Source organism: Schistocerca americana, chromosome 5, assembly GCF_021461395.2.
Source record: "Schistocerca americana isolate TAMUIC-IGC-003095 chromosome 5, iqSchAmer2.1, whole genome shotgun sequence".
In the NCBI taxonomy this organism is placed as follows: domain Eukaryota; kingdom Metazoa; phylum Arthropoda; class Insecta; order Orthoptera; family Acrididae; genus Schistocerca; species Schistocerca americana.
The window spans coordinates 492,322,023-492,339,825 of record NC_060123.1 but is presented as its reverse complement, the minus strand read 5'-3'; positions in this window follow the sequence as shown (position 1 = coordinate 492,339,825).

The following is a 17,803-nucleotide window of genomic DNA, read 5'->3' as shown; positions in this document are numbered from 1 at the left end:
AATCCCCCTCCTTTCCTTTGTCCTTTCCCTGGACTCCCTCTCCCCCCCCCCTTCCGTCCTGTTTTTCTCCCCACTAAACCTCTCCCTACCTCCCTTCTCCCCCTCAGTCCTTTTGTATTCCCCTCCTCTGCCTACCCCACTCCCTGTCGCGTCTGCCCCCCACCCCTCTTATGGGTCCTCATCCTCCTTCAGCTCCTTTCCCGGCTCCCCCCTTCGCTTTTACTCTCCTTTCCCCCCTTTTTTGTTTTCCCATCTTCTGTCCAGTTTCCCCCCACCTGCTCTCGACTGTGGTGTCACATTTGCCAACTTTTTAGTGCAGTGTTCCAGTGACTATTCAGTGTTGTTTGTCTTTCTCGTGTTGCGAACAGAAACCATGCTGTCGCTAAGTGTGAATTTTATGTCCTTTGCGAACAGAATCCAGACTGTCGCCGTGTTTTTTTTTTTTTTTATCTGTCTATTGTTTTCCGTGTCTGCTTCGTATGTATTTTTATTAGCGTCATCATCCCTGTGTTGTTGTTTTAAGTTCCACGATTTCTTTTCGCCTTGTTACTCTCTAAGTCTCCGATTTTATCGCCTGTTTTTTATTATTTGTTCTCTTGATCTTTGTCACAAAACCTGTCGGCTGAAGAGCGGCATACTAAGCTGCTGCCTGCCCGCCCCCTTCGGGGGGAATTGAAATTCAATAAATGAAAAAAAAATAAAAGAATCGGACGATGTACTATGTTTGTGATTAGCGTTGTACCCGTTGATGTCTAGAATTTAATAAGCTGTGTGTTTTTGACAGAATGGAAGAGAACATCTGCAGAAAATCAGTCGTTTATTCAGAGGACATCGGTTGTAATCTCTTCTGGCTACATACGTCTGCATGAATTGATTATACTCTATGTACTTATTTCATGTGAAGAATGAATTAGTTTCACTTATAGTGTAGTAATTGTAAGTCGTTTACATGATAGAGAAATTACTGTCAACATAAGGTTAAACGTTTTGGAACTTTCAGTTTACTTCTACGCTAGTGGCTAGCGATGCTGTCTCTGGATCGTGGGGTCCCGCTTTCAGTTTGTGTTGTCCTCATCATTTCATCATCCTCATCAGCATTCTTGACAGTGGCTCGATTGGACTGCGTAAAAAATTGGACTGTGTAAAAAATTGGACTGCCCACGGGCGCTGATGACCCCACAGTTGAGCGCCCCATAAACCAGTCATCATCATCATCATCATCATCATCATTATCATCACAGCTCCCCGTTAGCGAGAAAATTTTTCGCTGTCCACATACGTTAGATTAGTGCCACAACTTTCTGCATATTTTCGCAAAATTGGAAATTACTCTTTCAGTAAAAGCAATTAAAAGTAGTTTCTACATACAAAAATTACCGATAGACTTGACTTGTTCTGGTATTCAGTAACGTAAGATTCATACCAAATTTGGATAGTGTTTCGCATTTTTACTTCAAAAACAGTTCTCACGAAAGACTGCAATCGAGTTCTTTGCTTGTTCACAGCGGTAGCTATCATTAGTTGTAAGTAGTTATAAGTAGTTACAGAGTATGAGCAGAAAATCAAGCAGGAAATCAAGTAATGATGCGAGACTGTTGCAAAGTTTAGTGTCCCGCCGTATCGGGTCACAGTGAATTTCTGTTTACGGGTAAAACCCCGTAACAGCTAAAGAGAGATTTCTCTCGTTACGGCGAATTTAGGCCACTCTTAACATTAAACAGCGAGGAATAGTCGCAGCTAGACGGTTTATAAGCAACAACCCCCTCAGATGTGATGGCTGTGTTTAGCAGCTGTAATGACTCAGAGAGCAGTTTCAAACTTAAACCACCCCAGTAAACCTCTTAAGGTATCTCCAGTGTTGGGATACGATAGGTTACACACAGAAATTTAGAGACAGAGGACGAAAATACGGGAACACCAAAGGCAAAACACATTACCATACCTATCACGGTGTAGGAAAACCGTTGCCAATTAAAAAAGTTTCCATTCGTCTAGGAATGGATAAATACAGGTCCCGAACGATTTTCAAGGGAATATTAAACTATTCTTCCTAGAAAATACTGGTCAGTTAAGGTAACGATGATGGAGGGGGATAGCGCTCATGCACCCGTCTCTCCAAAGAAGACCACAAAGGCTCAATAATATTGAGATCTTGATGAATGGCAATGGGGGAAGATAAGAAAATCCACCCTCGTGCTCACAAAACCAGTGCTGGATGACGCGACCTGTGTGAAGAGGGGCCCTGTCCTCTAGGACCATAGTATCCCCCTGGGGAACAAACATTGTAGCATGGGATTGACCTAAGCAGCCAAAATGGTCAAGAAAACCTGGCAGTAATGCTACCTTCCCAAGTACGAATAGGACTCATGAAATACCACTACGTGGTTGCCCAAATCATAGCCGAAGCTCCACAATGTTTTGCTCTTGGGACGTAAACTCGGCCAGAACTTGTAAACTGTTTGGAATAAGAGTCTTCCGACAAAATGACATTCTTGCATTGCTCCATAGTACAGGTTTCATAGCTTTGGAACATGGTTTTCCTGTTATGGACATTTGGAACACTGATCAGTGGTTTTAGAATTCCAGCTTGCTCTGCAGTCCCCTGTTTATGGAGCTCCCGTCGTTTTGATTTGATGATCACAGGGTTCGCGAGTGAAACGTTTCCCTCTATAGTGACTTTTGCCTTGTTATGGAAGCACCCACCATACGACCACCAACAATGTCGCCACGTTCGATTTCACTCAACGCCGACGTAATGCACTCACAACTACTGCTGTGCATGCTCAAATATAAAAGTGGAAAAGCAGGATTTGCTAGCATCTCCATTTATGTTCAGGCAGGCATTTCTCGCTGTGTTTCCATATTTTTGTCAAACCATTGTAAGTAGCGTCGTTGTAATTCATAGCTCACTACTATACTGAAACGATAAAGAAAGTGGTATAGGCATGCGTATTCAACTACAGAGATACTGTATGTAAACAGGCAGAATACGATGCTGCGCTCACCAACGACTAAATAAAACAAAAAGTGTCTGGCGCAGTTGTTAGATCGATTACTACTGCTACAGTGGCAGGTTATGAAAATTTGAGTTTGAACGTGGGGTTATAGTAGTCGCACGAGAGATGGGACACAGGACACAGGATCTCAGAGGTAGCGATGAAGTGGGGATTTTTCCATACGACCATTTCACGAGTGTGCCGAGAATATCAGGGATCAGATAAAACATCAAACCTCCGACATAGCCGCGGCTGGAAAAGTGTCCTGCAAGAATAGGGCCAACGACGACTGAGGACAATCGTTCAATGTGAAAGAAGTGAAACCCTTTCGCAAATTGCTGAAGATTTAAATGCTCGACCATCAACAAGTGTCAGCGTGCGAACCATTCAACGAAACATCATCGATATGGGCTTTCGGAGCCGAAGACCCGCTTGTGTACCTTTACTCCTCGCCTGGGACCATCAACGCCGACGTTGGCCTGTTGATGACTGGAAATACGTTGCCTGGTCGGACGAGTCTCGATTCAAATTGTATCGAGCAGATGGACGTGTACGGGTATGGATACAACCTCATGAATCTAATGACCCTGCGTATCAGCAGGGCACTGTTCAAGATGGTGGAGGCTCTGTAATAGTGTGGGACGTGCTCAGTTGGAGTCATACTGGACCCGTGATACGTCTAGATACGACTGTCATGCACCTAAGCACCCTGTCTGATCACCTGCATCCATTCACGTCCATTGTGTATTCCGAAGGGCTTGGGAAATTCTAGCAGGACAATGCGACACCCCGCACGTTCAGAATTGCTACAGAGTGACTCCAGGAACACTCCTCTGACGTTAAACACTTACACTGGCCACCAAGCTTCCCCGACATGAACATTATTGAGCATATATGGGATGTCTTGCTCCGTGCTGTTCAGAAGAGATCTCCACCCCCTCGTACTCTTACAAAATCATGGGCAGCCCTGCAGGATTCGTGGTGTCAGTTGCCTCCAGCACTACTTCAGACGTTAGTCGAGTCCAAGCCACGTCGTGTTGCGGCACGTCTGCGTGTTCGCGGGGGCCTTACACGATGTTAGGTAGGTCTACGAGTTTCTTTGGCTGTTACGAATCAACAAGAGTTACGGAATGCTTAGGATCTGGATTGTTACAGTACACCTACGAACAAATAAACTGTAGATCAGTCACGTTACATAACTAATGAGGGATGTCAAGATAATTTTCAGTGAATGGATGAGCCGAGAACGTGGGAGCTCCATTTATTGAGCCAGAAAGAATTTTTTAGATATGCTGATAGGATAAGGCAGGACATGGACTTATTCGAGTTTCACTGAAATGCCCTTGAAATAGATAAATAACTTACTCTACCAGCCAAGCGGGACGGTCAAAGTTTAAAGCGCTAATCCATCACAGTTAATGACAGGGTATAAATACATTTAGATGCTCCAAGCCATTGCATAATGCCATTAGATGGTGGAAAGGGAGAGTTTTTCCATAACGACATTGGTGTTCGTAGAAACTTGGTGAGACAGAACCCACAATATTTGGTATCAGTAGTGCTTAGAGTAGTTTCGTTCCTATATATCCTTATTTACGCTATAATCTTCTCATTAACATTGGAGCAGTGTCGGAATAACTAAATTAGATATTGCTTCAACTCATTGCTTCAACTTCATCAGTCGTACTGGCTGGTGAGTATTACAGTGTCAACGTCTCGGCAGTCCATAACCAGATGTTTTGAGCGAGTGAGAGTTCTGGAGAACATGGTGATTGGAGCAACAGTAATTACGTCAGAACAGCACGAGCAACAAGTGATCTCCCTATATCTTGTTGTGGTACGGCGCAGAGACGTCGAAGATAAGGCATCTCAGAAACACATTAGCTTCTGTTCAAATTATCGGCTACGCGAAGCAGAGGTGATCGTGTTGTGGCCAAGTGGCACTCTATAGCATTATGCGAAGTACTGGGCCAGTTTAACGATGACGAACCCAATCTAGCTATGTTTGCTCTTCCAAGGGGTTTGACTTTAATGAACGTATATTCCAGTTGTTTATCTTCATTAATGTTGGATGTCTGTAGTACAGTAGGTGATAAATCACAGTGCTTACACTCGCCTACTCCACTCTCTCGTCGGTTAAGTATATTGCGTCTTCTAATAATTTCCGGGTATGCAGCCGGATCCCGTCGACATTCTGCCACGATATTTCGGCCCAGAGACGTCCGGCCATCATCAGGTGAGTACACAACTACTGAAGAGCCCAGGTGCAGTCGCGGTATTTATGCCGAATCTCGCGCATGTCTCGCATCAGTGACTCACATTCTCCTTTATTGAGCACATTAAAAATGTACTTGTACAGAAACAATCCATGAACGAGACCTAGGCACCTGTAGGCAGGCAACCCCTTCTAAATCCTTCAGATCCATCACGTCCACAAGTATATTGTGTTTTACATAGCAGTCTAGATGTACTGAACTTGGTTTGAGCTAGGTCTCAGACAGTTGTATTACTTGTCTGTCTGCCTGTGTGCCTGTCTGTCTGTCTAAGTCTTGAAATGTATGATAGAACTCGTCGAGGTGACTTGGCAGACAGAGAAGAACAACTAGACATTTTCCAAAAACTGTTCCGCGAGATTTGGACATGATCTGCGGCAGCTAATGGTGTTCCCCATTTTTTAGACTTGGAGTTTCGCGCCATCCTCTGGCGTGTCCATGGAGTGGTGGCACATTGACACATGTATGAACAAAATGACAAAAAAAGAAATCTCTAAAACCGTTAAGTTGGGCAACACCATCAGTGACTCACATTCTCCTTTATTGAGCACATTAAAAATGTACTTGTACAGAAACAATCCATGAACGAGACCTAGGCACCTGTAGGCAGGCAACCCCTTCTAAATCCTTCAGATCCATCACGTCCACAAGTAGTCCATAGAGCAATAATGTAATGCTGCTCAGTTGATGGGGTTACCTCACTCTACACCTCGCATGAACTTCTGAGTTCTGCCCTTTTTTTCGCATGTGTCAACACCTCGCTCCTCCATGCGTTGAGGAGCCTACAGGTGACGTAACAAGACGTCATGCTGATGAACATTAGAGAGCAAGGTTATAGGCATCTTTGAGCCGAAGTTCAAACTTCTGCGTCGCGGTGGGAGACAATTCAAGGGTTTCGAAAATGTGATACTTGAACTGTGTAGCCCAGTGCAGATCAAAATTATATATTTTTTCCAGTTGATATGTCACATTTAAACTTTTTTGCATATAATATATAAATATACTGTATCACAATTTACACATTTTTGCTGTCAACTGTTAGGACTGACACAGTGATTAAGAGAGGGTGAGATTGGCATGGGATGTCGGGGTGAGGTGGAGTATGGTGGATGTTTAGGTGTGTGTGTGTGTGTGTGTGTGTGTGTGTGTGTGTGTGTGTGTGTGTGTGTGTGTGTGCAACAAAATTCTTACTTCTCTCACATACGTCCTCTATGTATTTATTACCCTTACCAAACCCCTCAGGCCACCCAAAAGTGAAGACAAACAAGAAACCAAGAAGCTCTTCCGAAGGCACTGCCCTAAGGGCTCAAAACTCCACCAACCAGTTTGTAGGTTCAAATGGCTCTGAGCACTACGGGACTTAATATCTGAGGTCATCAGTCCCCTAGAACCGTAGCGGTCGCGCGATTCCAGACTGAAGCGCCTAGAACCACTCGGCCACAGCGGCCGGTCAGTTTGTAGGAACCCAGCGATATTGCGCACGCTACATTTCAGACGACCTCCCCTCTTTTAAAAGAAATCGGAAAATATTCTCGCCGAGATCATAGAGACGTAAAACTGTCTTCAGGATCGTCAAGAACCTCGAGATTACTCTTAAAGAAATCTGTAAAAACTTGGGGATCACTGTGAAATCCATACACTGTGCAGTTAAAGCAAATTGCCATGAAGTGTCACTCATTCGCAGCGCCTGCGTGCTTGCACACGTATCCCTCTTCCGGTTGAGCTGTAAATTCTTCAGAGATATTTTACAGTCCACTTAGGGCGCTGTTAGGGACTGATTTTGTCCAGGGCTCCCTTCACATGGGACCAGCCCGCGGCTACTAGGCCAGAAAGTTTTCTTCTGTCTTCCCCACTTCTACAGTCCCCAAGCACGAATAGAAACACTGGGGGGGGGGGGGGGGGAGGGTGGGCATTGTGGTCCACCCCTTTCTCCTTCCCAGAAGACGACTTGGAAGACTGGGAAGAACTTAGGCTCGCCCTCCAGGACGCAGTAGAGGTCGAGACCACACCAAATGGCATCAGATTCAAGCTACATTGGGTCATATTATGTAGTGTATATCCGTCAATAAAAGCATTTTCATAACTATACCTACTATAAAGTTCAAAGATCAAAAACTAAATGTTTTCCTACGTCGCGCTAAGTTACGAAATCTTTTATTTACAGGATCAGGTTTTGATGAAATAAGACTTGTATGTTAGCCAAAGCTGCGCTCAAGCTACCGGTGAAAACCCCACGAAAATTGGTCTAGCAGTTTTGGAGATTCGTATGTTCAGACACCGCTGTTTTACAGGTCTGTTACAGGGTGGTCAGAATCATTCTGAAAAACTTGTAATATATTGCAAGGGAAATTGTGCTGAGAAATAACTGTTAAGAAAAAATTGTGATGTGTCGACTCGTTCCAGAGAACACAAAGATGCTGCTTGCTATCGGAGCATCGCGGCCCACACCAATGAGACGAAAGTAGCGAGACATGCCCATATAAATCGATGGGCTGTCTTGAAACGTGGACACGAGGTCAGTTCTATGCCAGGATACATTCCAGTCAACGCCTAGTCTACAGCAAGCAGCGAGAAGAGCACCGTGTTCGGCGACTACAGAGATAGAGGCAACCAATTAGACTCTTCCAATTATTCTGCAATTGCTACACTGGTTCTGTCAATGGAAATAAATGTACCTACGCTCTGGCCCACAGTCACAGCAATGAAGAATTTGTATAACAAAAGATGGAATGACATTTCTGGACGTAGTCTCTTATCCTCCATTATTTCCTCAAAACACCTTCTACACCCCTCAAAGTTTGTCGCAACGTTTCTGCGACACGCTGTATATTGCACGTAACAATTCAGTGCGACTGTTTCTGACGAAGACTGACAAGTGTGCATCCTCACAGTGACGTATGATACATGTTCTCCTTCAATTATTTATTTTTATTACAATGTGTATTTAATTAAAAATGACGTCAGAGGTGTGCAAAAGTGAACGGAGTAATCATCTGCCGATATCTGGCCGGCGCTTAAATTGTTGTGGACGCCGGCATAGCATGTACGTCTGAAGTAGCGAATGTACTGTCTTTCGATTGTTACATCTTTCTGGCGCTCGATATGAAATATGAAGAAACATTTAATACGTGCATCTTGAGCATATTATGACACAGAAATGAAATTACTTAAAAACGCATTAAATCACTTCAACGGACGTTGTATTAGTATCAAGTTTTCTCATCTGTAATGGTGGGGAATGGGCGGAGATTTCAACTTACAGCTACATAATAAGAGAGCCATCCGACTGAAACTGGTGCCAGGGACAGGGATTCGTGGAATATTATTCTGAATATCTTGTACGAAAACTACTTAGAGCAGACAGACAACCAACGTGTGAGGATAACGCCTCAGACTTCCCAGCAACAAATGGATCTGATAGTTTTGATTGAGATAATGTAGAGGAGGGCGTTAGCATCAGTGACTACGAGTGTCACAAGGAATGCCAAGAAAGGTAGCAGTCAACATCAAATATTCAGTGATCACGACGGAGATGTAGAGCACAAATGGAAAAAAAGCAAAGGCATCGCTGAATTCGCATTCGTTCCGAGTAACGTATGGGATGGGAGAGAACCACCATGTTTCATACCCGTGCCAGAAAATAGCTACAGAAACAAAGAGAGCTACATCGCAGATTCAAAAGAGGTCGAAACACAGCTGGCAAATAGAAACGGAACGAAACGAAAATAGGCGAAAGGAGAGTAACGAGAGAAACGTTCAGTGATTTTGGAAATTCAGTTTTACCATCCGGGTGACTAAAACCCATGAGACGGTTCGGATCGAATTGTATGTTCGTTTACTGAGAGACCTATTGGCACCAAAAAGAAAGATGAGAGAGAGGAGGTCAAAATACTGATTTCTGCCCTCAGAGACTGTTTACCTTAAGCTGTTTTGCCAGTCAAAGCACGAACGCCGAATTGACGGATATTGAGATAAGCGATCGCGAAATAGAAAAGCAACTACAATTTCTTAGTAGAGGGAAGGCATCTGGACCAGATGAGATACCTGTGAGATGCTAGAGAGATTATGCAAAAAAATTGCTCCTCTTCCTGCAGCAGTTTATCACAGAAGACACTGGAGCAATGAAGGGTGCCTAGCGACTGGAAAAATGAGCAGGTAATTCCCGGATTCAAGAAGGGTCATAGGGCACATGCACATAATTATAGACTTATATCTCTATCAATATGTTGTAGAAATATGAAACATGTTTTACTTTAAGAAATGAGATTTTTGGAGGAAGAAAGACTCTACAAAAGTAAACATGGATCCCACAAACAAGAGGTCTTCCGACACTCAGCTCGCTTTGTTCCTTCATGAGAGCCACAGCTCTGCAACATCGTCGCTCAGATGAAAAGAGAATACAAGCTTACCGAGTATCTGATTAGATATGTGACTGGATTCAAAACTTCCTTACAGATAGACGTCAAAAGTCGCTCTTAACCTGATGTTATCGACAGACTATACGTAGATTCAGGAGTACACCAAGGAAGTGTTCTAGAACCGTTACAGTTTAGGGTATGTATAAATGATGTGGCAGATAACATCCGAAGATCAATGAAGTTTTAAGCAGATGATGCAATTGTCTGTAACAAAGTATCAACGTCACAAGACAGCATCGATTTGCAGAACGACATGCAGAGGACTGGTGAATGGTGCAGGTACTGGTATTTGATCTATAATGTAAATAAATGTCAACGAGAGAAAATTACAGTGCTGCAAATTTAAACTATTGATGACAAATCACTGAAAACAGTAACTACCGTGAAATACGTACGAGTATCCCTCCGGAGCGACCTTAAGTGGAACGACCACATAAAACAAATACTAAGAGAAGCGCATGTCAGACTGAGATTCATAGAGAGCATCGTAAGGAAGCGTAATTCATCCACGAAAGAAGTGACTTACAAAACACTTGTCTGAGAACAATAATCAAGAATCAGACGAATAAGATCCATCGAAGATCGGCGCTTTTAGTTAAAGAGATGCTCAACAAACTGCACTCGCAGACTCTAAAAGAGGGGCGGAAGTTAATTAAGAAGAGATTTACTGTTAAAATTCCGATAGAGTACGTTCTGGGAATGTTCAACCATCGTATTATTTCCTCCTACATACGTCTCGCGAAATAATCGCAACGAGACAATTCGACAAATTAGAGCTAAAACAGAGGATTGCCAACAATATTTCTTCCGTTCGCTAACAGAAGGGGCAATCAGTTAGTGGTACCGGAATTACCTTTAGCCATACGTCACAAGATGGCTTATGGAGTGTAACTTACGCAGAAAGTGCAGCAGAGAGTGAAAACTCTTATATATTGTCACACGCCGATTTCAAAATGCAGAATGCTAGGAGAACAGTGGTGCACAAGCGTAAACACCGCAAAATAGAGCATTGCTAGCATCCTAACGATTCGAGGGTGCTGCCGCCTATGGACATTATACATAAAACAAACTCTTTTTAGGTATTCATGGTACAGATAGGAAATAACCAAACAACCAAGTCTCTTGATAAAACTCGTATCAATATTATTTTGGGACTATAGTGGCAGAGTTGGTGGGGGCGAGGAAAGTGATAAGCGCGTTTTATCGAATGGGAGCAATGATATCGTTGCAGTATAGAAAAAATACAATTGATACAATTGTAGAAGTAGTAAGAGGGTGTGCTGAAAAATAATCACTTCCAATTTTTGGTATGCTTACATATGTACAGACCTCTGTCGCTTGAGGGCTCCGAATTGTAGCGTGTAACATGGCGGTGTGTATTGTAACTACGTAGTTTCGTGAGACACAGCGTACAATAGTTCAGAATTCGAGGAGCCCGCCAACATACGAAGCACCTATACTACAGCATGACAATTCCAGACCACACACGAGCTCTGAGATACCTGCAATAATCCCGAGCCTTGTGTCCACTGTCACCGATCATCCTTCACACATTCCCAAGTTGACCAGATCAGATATTCACCTGTTTCCAAAACTGAAGGAGTACCTTCGCAGACTCCACTTTGACAGCGATGAAGTGCTGCAAGCGGAGGTGAAGTTGTGGCTCCCTCAGTAAACGTTGTACAGTGACGGTATTAACAAAATAGTCTCCCAGTGGGAGATATGTGTTCGTCGCCAGACTGAAGATGTTGAGAAATAGAGATGTTGAATGTTAATAAAGTTTATTCATTTGAAAACCTTCAAGAGTTTACCTAAAAAAAAAAAAAAGAAATCTGATGCATTGCTTTCCAGCACGCCTTCGTCGATTCGTCTGGAGAAGAGCAATAAGTAGTACGCTAAAGTTAGCAGATGAAATGGAGCAAGGAAGTCACGGATAGTGTTCTCGATGTAGCAGACACACAGGTTCGATGCTGAATATAAGGCAGACATATGGAATATACCGAGGCGGTGACTATGCCGAAGATTTGTTCTTGAAAGAGAAGTGATTTTTGTATAAAACGCAGGTTTGTTCCGGATGCGTATGGCTGAAATGCAGGAGGGTCAGGAGGAGGAGGAGGTGGAAGAGGAGAAATCATATGCTATGCATAGGTACAATAAAATTGTTGTACGTATCTAATGATAGATAACTGATACGCAAGGGGAGATATTGAGGGCACAAGTGGCAGTCTATACGGTGTCATCCAACGTAAATCAGCAAAGAAGGGGCTGATATATTCCAAGATTTTAAACATGGCTGCAGCAGCAACTGTTAAAATTCTTCACAATAAAGGATGGTATCCAAAAACAGTTGCAGGATAGAATTTTTTTATTAAAATTCTTGACCAAGGTTTCGGTACATATAAATATACCTTCATCAGAAGTAAACTTCCTGAATAGAAAGACACATTCATTAGAAAAGCCATATCAACGAAAGTGAGAAACAGAAGCTTAAATAACGGTGAAATTGCTAAAGTAATACAGGCACACAATCTTTAGTACTTACTAAAATTACATCATGCACTGGAGAATAATGAAACAATTATGCCAAAAGGCGTCGTCAGTAATTAAAATATCATCTCCATTTGTACAACATGTGTAATTGATCCTGTGCCCATTACACATGTTGTACAAATGGAGATGATATTTTAATTACTGACGACGCCTTTTGGCATAATTGTTTCATTATTCTCCAGTGCATGATGTAATTTTAGTAAGTACTAAAGATTGTGTGCCTGTATTACTTTAGCAATTTCACCGTTATTTAAGCTTCTGTTTCTCACTTTCGTTGATATGGCTTTTCTAATGAATGTGTCTTTCTATTCAGGAAGTTTACTTCTGATGAAGGTATATTTATATGTACCGAAACCTTGGTCAAGAATTTTAATAAAAAAATTCTATCCTGCAACTGTTTTTGGCTGCCATCCTTTATTGTGCTGATATATTCAATAATGAAATGTTACACGCCTTCCTTACGCAACTATTCACGGCTACCTCGAGGCGCCGAAACTTTCCACTATTTTTGCCGTGCTGAACAACAATACTCCGCAGAACTAAAGATCGGACTAGTTTCTGCTTTATATTGGGTTGAATTTTATTCTAAACTTTTGGATTTCATGTATACAACAGAGTTGGTTCTTCTCGGTTTAAAAGCCCGTCCAAGAAGATTCCAAGGTCTTTCTTTACAGTTTTTTGATGGGGTAATTTAATACCGCCAAGGAGTATATGAGAAATTATTTTACTAAAGTGTTGACTGATCAACTTTCGGTGTGATACGAGGATGATCTGTGATTTGTAAATTTGTGGTAAGATCTTATGGGACCAAACTGCGTAGGTCATTGGTCCCTAAGCTTACACACACACACACACACACACACACACACACACACACATATATATATATATATATATATATATATATATATATATATATATATATATATATATATATATATGCCCGAGGGAGGACTCGAACCTCCGACAGGGGGAGCCGCAGGGACCGTGACAAGACGCCCTAGACCGTGCGGCTACCCTGCTCGGCGATCTGTGATTTCTTAGTTTTTAACACCTTCTTGTGCCTATCGTAATACTGAACAAAGGTAATCATTCGTACCTGACACTGCAGCAGCGGTCTAGGTACTTGGACACAGCAGTGATGAAATGTGATCAATACACACCAAAAAACAGTGGACGAATGGTTGAACCCTGGGGGACTACTAAGAGTACATATATTCATGCTGACTACTACGACCCACAGACTACTCGCTGATATCTGCATTTAAAGTAGCTAGTAGTCAGTGATATGTCGAGATTAATAGCATGGAAAGCCATGCTGAAAGCAGTGTTAAAATAACAAACTTGAAATCTTCCCGGACTACCGAATGCTCGACGATATGAGCATCTGGGCACCTGTCACATACATTGAGTTCAGCTATTGACAGCTCATTTGAGCATGTCTGGCAGGCGCCCAACAGATGGAAATCACTGTTTAGCATTAACGGCCGACAGACTACACTCCCGAAAATCGTAATGCTAAAATGGTCGCAATGCAGACCATGGTATGTTTCGTCAGTCACTTTAACGCAGCTATTATGCTACATTCTTCCCTAAAACACGACTGACACTTATCGTCGACACTGTAAGTTCAAAGGTACTCCGAAAGCTGTTCATGAGCAATGTGTTTAAAGACACAGGTAATGCCCTCCTTGTGATTTTGTGTTTTCATCCTGAATTGTCATTATGGAGCACTGGACGAATTAAGCGTAGTTTTCCCATAGTTTCTAGTCCGCAATCAGAAAATAATACTACATACATTAATTTGGTAGTTGAAAATTACAAGAGACTTAATTACAGAAAAACTCTAAATACATCTTGCTGACGAGATCTTCTTTTGAGAAGGAATTTCAGCAACACTTCGTAAGTTATCTATATTAATTTTCTTACAGTGTGCAAAAATTAGTAAAACATAGTATTCAGGTTAAAATAAACATTTAGTCCCCAGATATATGATGGAAAAGCGTTCATCACTTTCTCTTGCCGCCGACATTTCAAGGAAGACACCTGGAACAGAGCTCATCAAGAAGGCGAAAAAAGAAAGCTACACTTTCCTGACTCGCGCACCGAGATGTTTTTATAATCCGCGAGAAAGAGTCACAAGATGCCAAAGTAGAAATGAAAATCTCATATTTCGCAGTTACGTGGCCGACGGTAAATTGGAAGAACGGTAGGGCTATGGAACTGAAAAGACAGGAGAAAATGCTTCGTCCCGGAAATCGTTTGAGAAACGAGGGCTTATTATTTTGACTGGCGGCGCCGCCGCTGCGAGTGACGCTTAAGACGGCGGAAGTGGCGAATCGTCCAGCGTCGCTTTCACTGACTCGTCTACTGTCAAGGTAAGGTAGCAGTCAGGGTCTGCTACTGCGTTCCGACCACACTACTCAGAAATTTTTATCTTTGATATACATGTTTTCGTGTATAGGCTTTTAATTTTAGTGGTACTGGAGATAAGTGCACAGCTGCCACTCATTCAAATACAGGGTGATCAGCTACAGTCTGAAAAGCTTGCAAATGTGTTGCAAGGTAGGTTGTGCAGAGAAAAGAAAGGAAAAAACTACGTACGTTGCTTGATTTCCGATTTAATTAGCGTTAAACATACAAGGGAACAATCCCAAGTGTCAATAAACGGTCTTAAACTTGGCTGGTGAGTAAAGGGGGGGAAACAGTTCGTACACATTTCTCTTGTTTGTGCCCAAGTCCACTTTTAAGGGGTAAAACGCACCCCGAGAAGTAATTTGGTATTTTCGGTGTGTAGAGAATGTCTTCGAAACGATGATATATAAAAATGGTTGCTCATATAAAAGTTCACATGTAATTAATGTTCACGGAAGCTGACTAATCGAATTCCTGAGGGGATTTTTGTTCCGTCGTTACAACTACAAGTAAATGAGTCTTTTTTTCTCACGTTTTTGAGGTAAAGCGTTATCAGTGGTCTGTAATTAAACATATTTACAGTTTGATTTGTTTTAAGATAGAAACACGGTTCGTTAACAATTTTTTGGTTTTTACCTAAGGTAATTTCTGCTTGATTTCTCTCCTACATCGGGAAATGCTGTCTGCAAGTACATCTCTGGTTTCTTTCTTCATTAGACACTGAAACGTGTAGTCTAATTTTTCGCTGCTTTCCACAGCTATGCATTTTGTTTACTTTTCTGTTTATTTGTGCATTTCTAAGTGCGTGTTGTGTTTTGTAGTGTTGCCAACATTGCCACTAACCTGTCTTAGACCTATATCTTTTTTGTATTAATTACGTGTGTTATCCCGGAGGAGGTTCGAATCCTCCTTCGGACATGGGCGTGTGTGTTTGTCCTTAGGATAATTTAGGTTAAGTAGTGTGTAAGCTTAGGGACTGATGACCCTAGCAGTTAAGTCCCATAACATTTCACACACATTTGAACATTGTGTCTGTGTTATTCTATTTAGTTATGTTGCTGTGTAGATATAACGACGGAACAAAAATACCCTCGGGAATTGTAAAGCAACTACGGGCAACATGGCCACACAAATGAAAAATGAAGAATCGAATTTATGATATTTTGCAAAACACTCCGTCCCCGTTAATTAATTTTGAAAAATGAAAACTTTTGTTACAACATAAATTAAAGAAGCTTTCAAGCCACATTCATCCATGTGTAATAAAGCTGGTTTCTGAAATACCATTTTCGAAAATAAGCTGCACACAATGCGCTTTCTGAGTTTTTTCAACATACCTAATTAAAATATTTCAACATACAGCATTATTGTAATTATTTATCTTACTTATATTTATGTTTTTAATTGTATTTTATTTCTTACATTTCTGGTTTTTTTGTTTTTCAGTTTATTGTTTTTTAGTCTATTGTTTCACTTAGGTGTATATTGTTAAATGAAAATGGGTAACTCATTATTATGACGCAAAATAATTACAATAATTCTAATCGGTATACGAATGTTTGAAACGTACGTATTTCACACCATCCACATAAACTAATCGAAATTTCTTGACGTAATATACACTATGGAGAAGACAATATAAAACAAAATTCAGCAACATGTCAAACTGTCACCGGTATTACTCTAAATGTCCTGATTTGTATCAAGCATATTTCAGTACATTCGCAAGCCTTGGCGAAGAGAACTGATTATGTGCCAGTGACTGCAGCTTGGTTATACTGTTTCGCAAGTGCAGATTGACGTCATAAATATTCAACAGAACTATATCTGAAAATCTTCACAAAAAGTTCTTCCAATACCGAAAGCCATATACGTCCCACGGCTGTATCTGTGCTGTACAGCCGTTCGGGATCAAAAATGGTTCAAATGGCTCCGAGCGCTATGCGACAACTTCTGAGGTCATCAGTCCCCTAGAACTTAGAACTACTTAAATCTACCTAACCTAAGGACATCACACACACCCATGACCGAGGCAGGTTTCGAACCTGCAACCGTAGCGGTCGCGCCATTCCAGACTGTAGCGCCTAGAACCGTTCGGCCACTCCGGCCGGCCGTTTGGGATCACCAGATGTTCCTTTGTCCTCCGGTAAGACGCTCAGATCGGTTTTGTTTTACTCTATCCACCCGCCATTTCCTAGCTTTAAAACAAACTAATTGTGAATTTGGACAGAGAATTTCAGAATCTCTTTTTGAAGCCGCAAATGTCCTCGTGACAGTATCGAAATCTGGTAAACGTCTCACCAGGTCGAGAGATATTTGGAAGACGTTTTCTTTCCCAGTAAGGGACAAACATTTGTATTATTGTTTGAGTCATGGTGTGGCCAGTGAGAAAGAATCGTTGACAGCATCGCACCTGAGGACAAAGAACTTGTTCATCTGGCTATCCCAAATGGCACGGTGGGAAAGGTATAACTGGGGACGTAAACACCTTTCGATGTTGGAAGGAGTTTGAGAGAAAATTTTCGGATCTAGTTCTGTTGAATGACATTTATGTCAATGTCCACTTGAGAAACAACGTAATAATGCATTTGTATATAATCAGTTCTTTTCGCCAAGGCTTACCAATTACTGTGATATGCCTGCTACGAATCAGGATATTTAGAGGACCACCTGTGAAAATTTGAAATCCTGTTGAATGTTACTGTCATTGTCTTATTTTGTAAACCCTCGTAGTCAGTATTGTAAAGGCCTCGCCGCTACAGCTGGACGATGATCTATAGCCACGTGGGTGCGAGCTGCTCCTCTCTCTTCCGAGTAGTCTTCTGTCCGTTGTCGTCCGGTTTTTGGCACATTGTTCTCGGTCGGCAATTAGCCGAGGCGAAGTCGATATCTTCATCCTCAGCGCCGCCCGTGGCGCAGGTAGAACTGGCGCAAGTGGCGATTCTCTATGGCACTGGCACCAGCTCGCACCTCTGCGCCTGTGGTGGTTTTTCAAAAATTCAAATGGCTCTGATCACTATGGGACTTAACATCTGAGGTCATCAGTCCCCTAGAACTTACAACTACTTAAACCTAATTAACCTAAGGACGTCAAACACATCCATGCCAGAGACAGGATTCGAACCTGCGACCGTAGCCGTCGCGCGGTTCC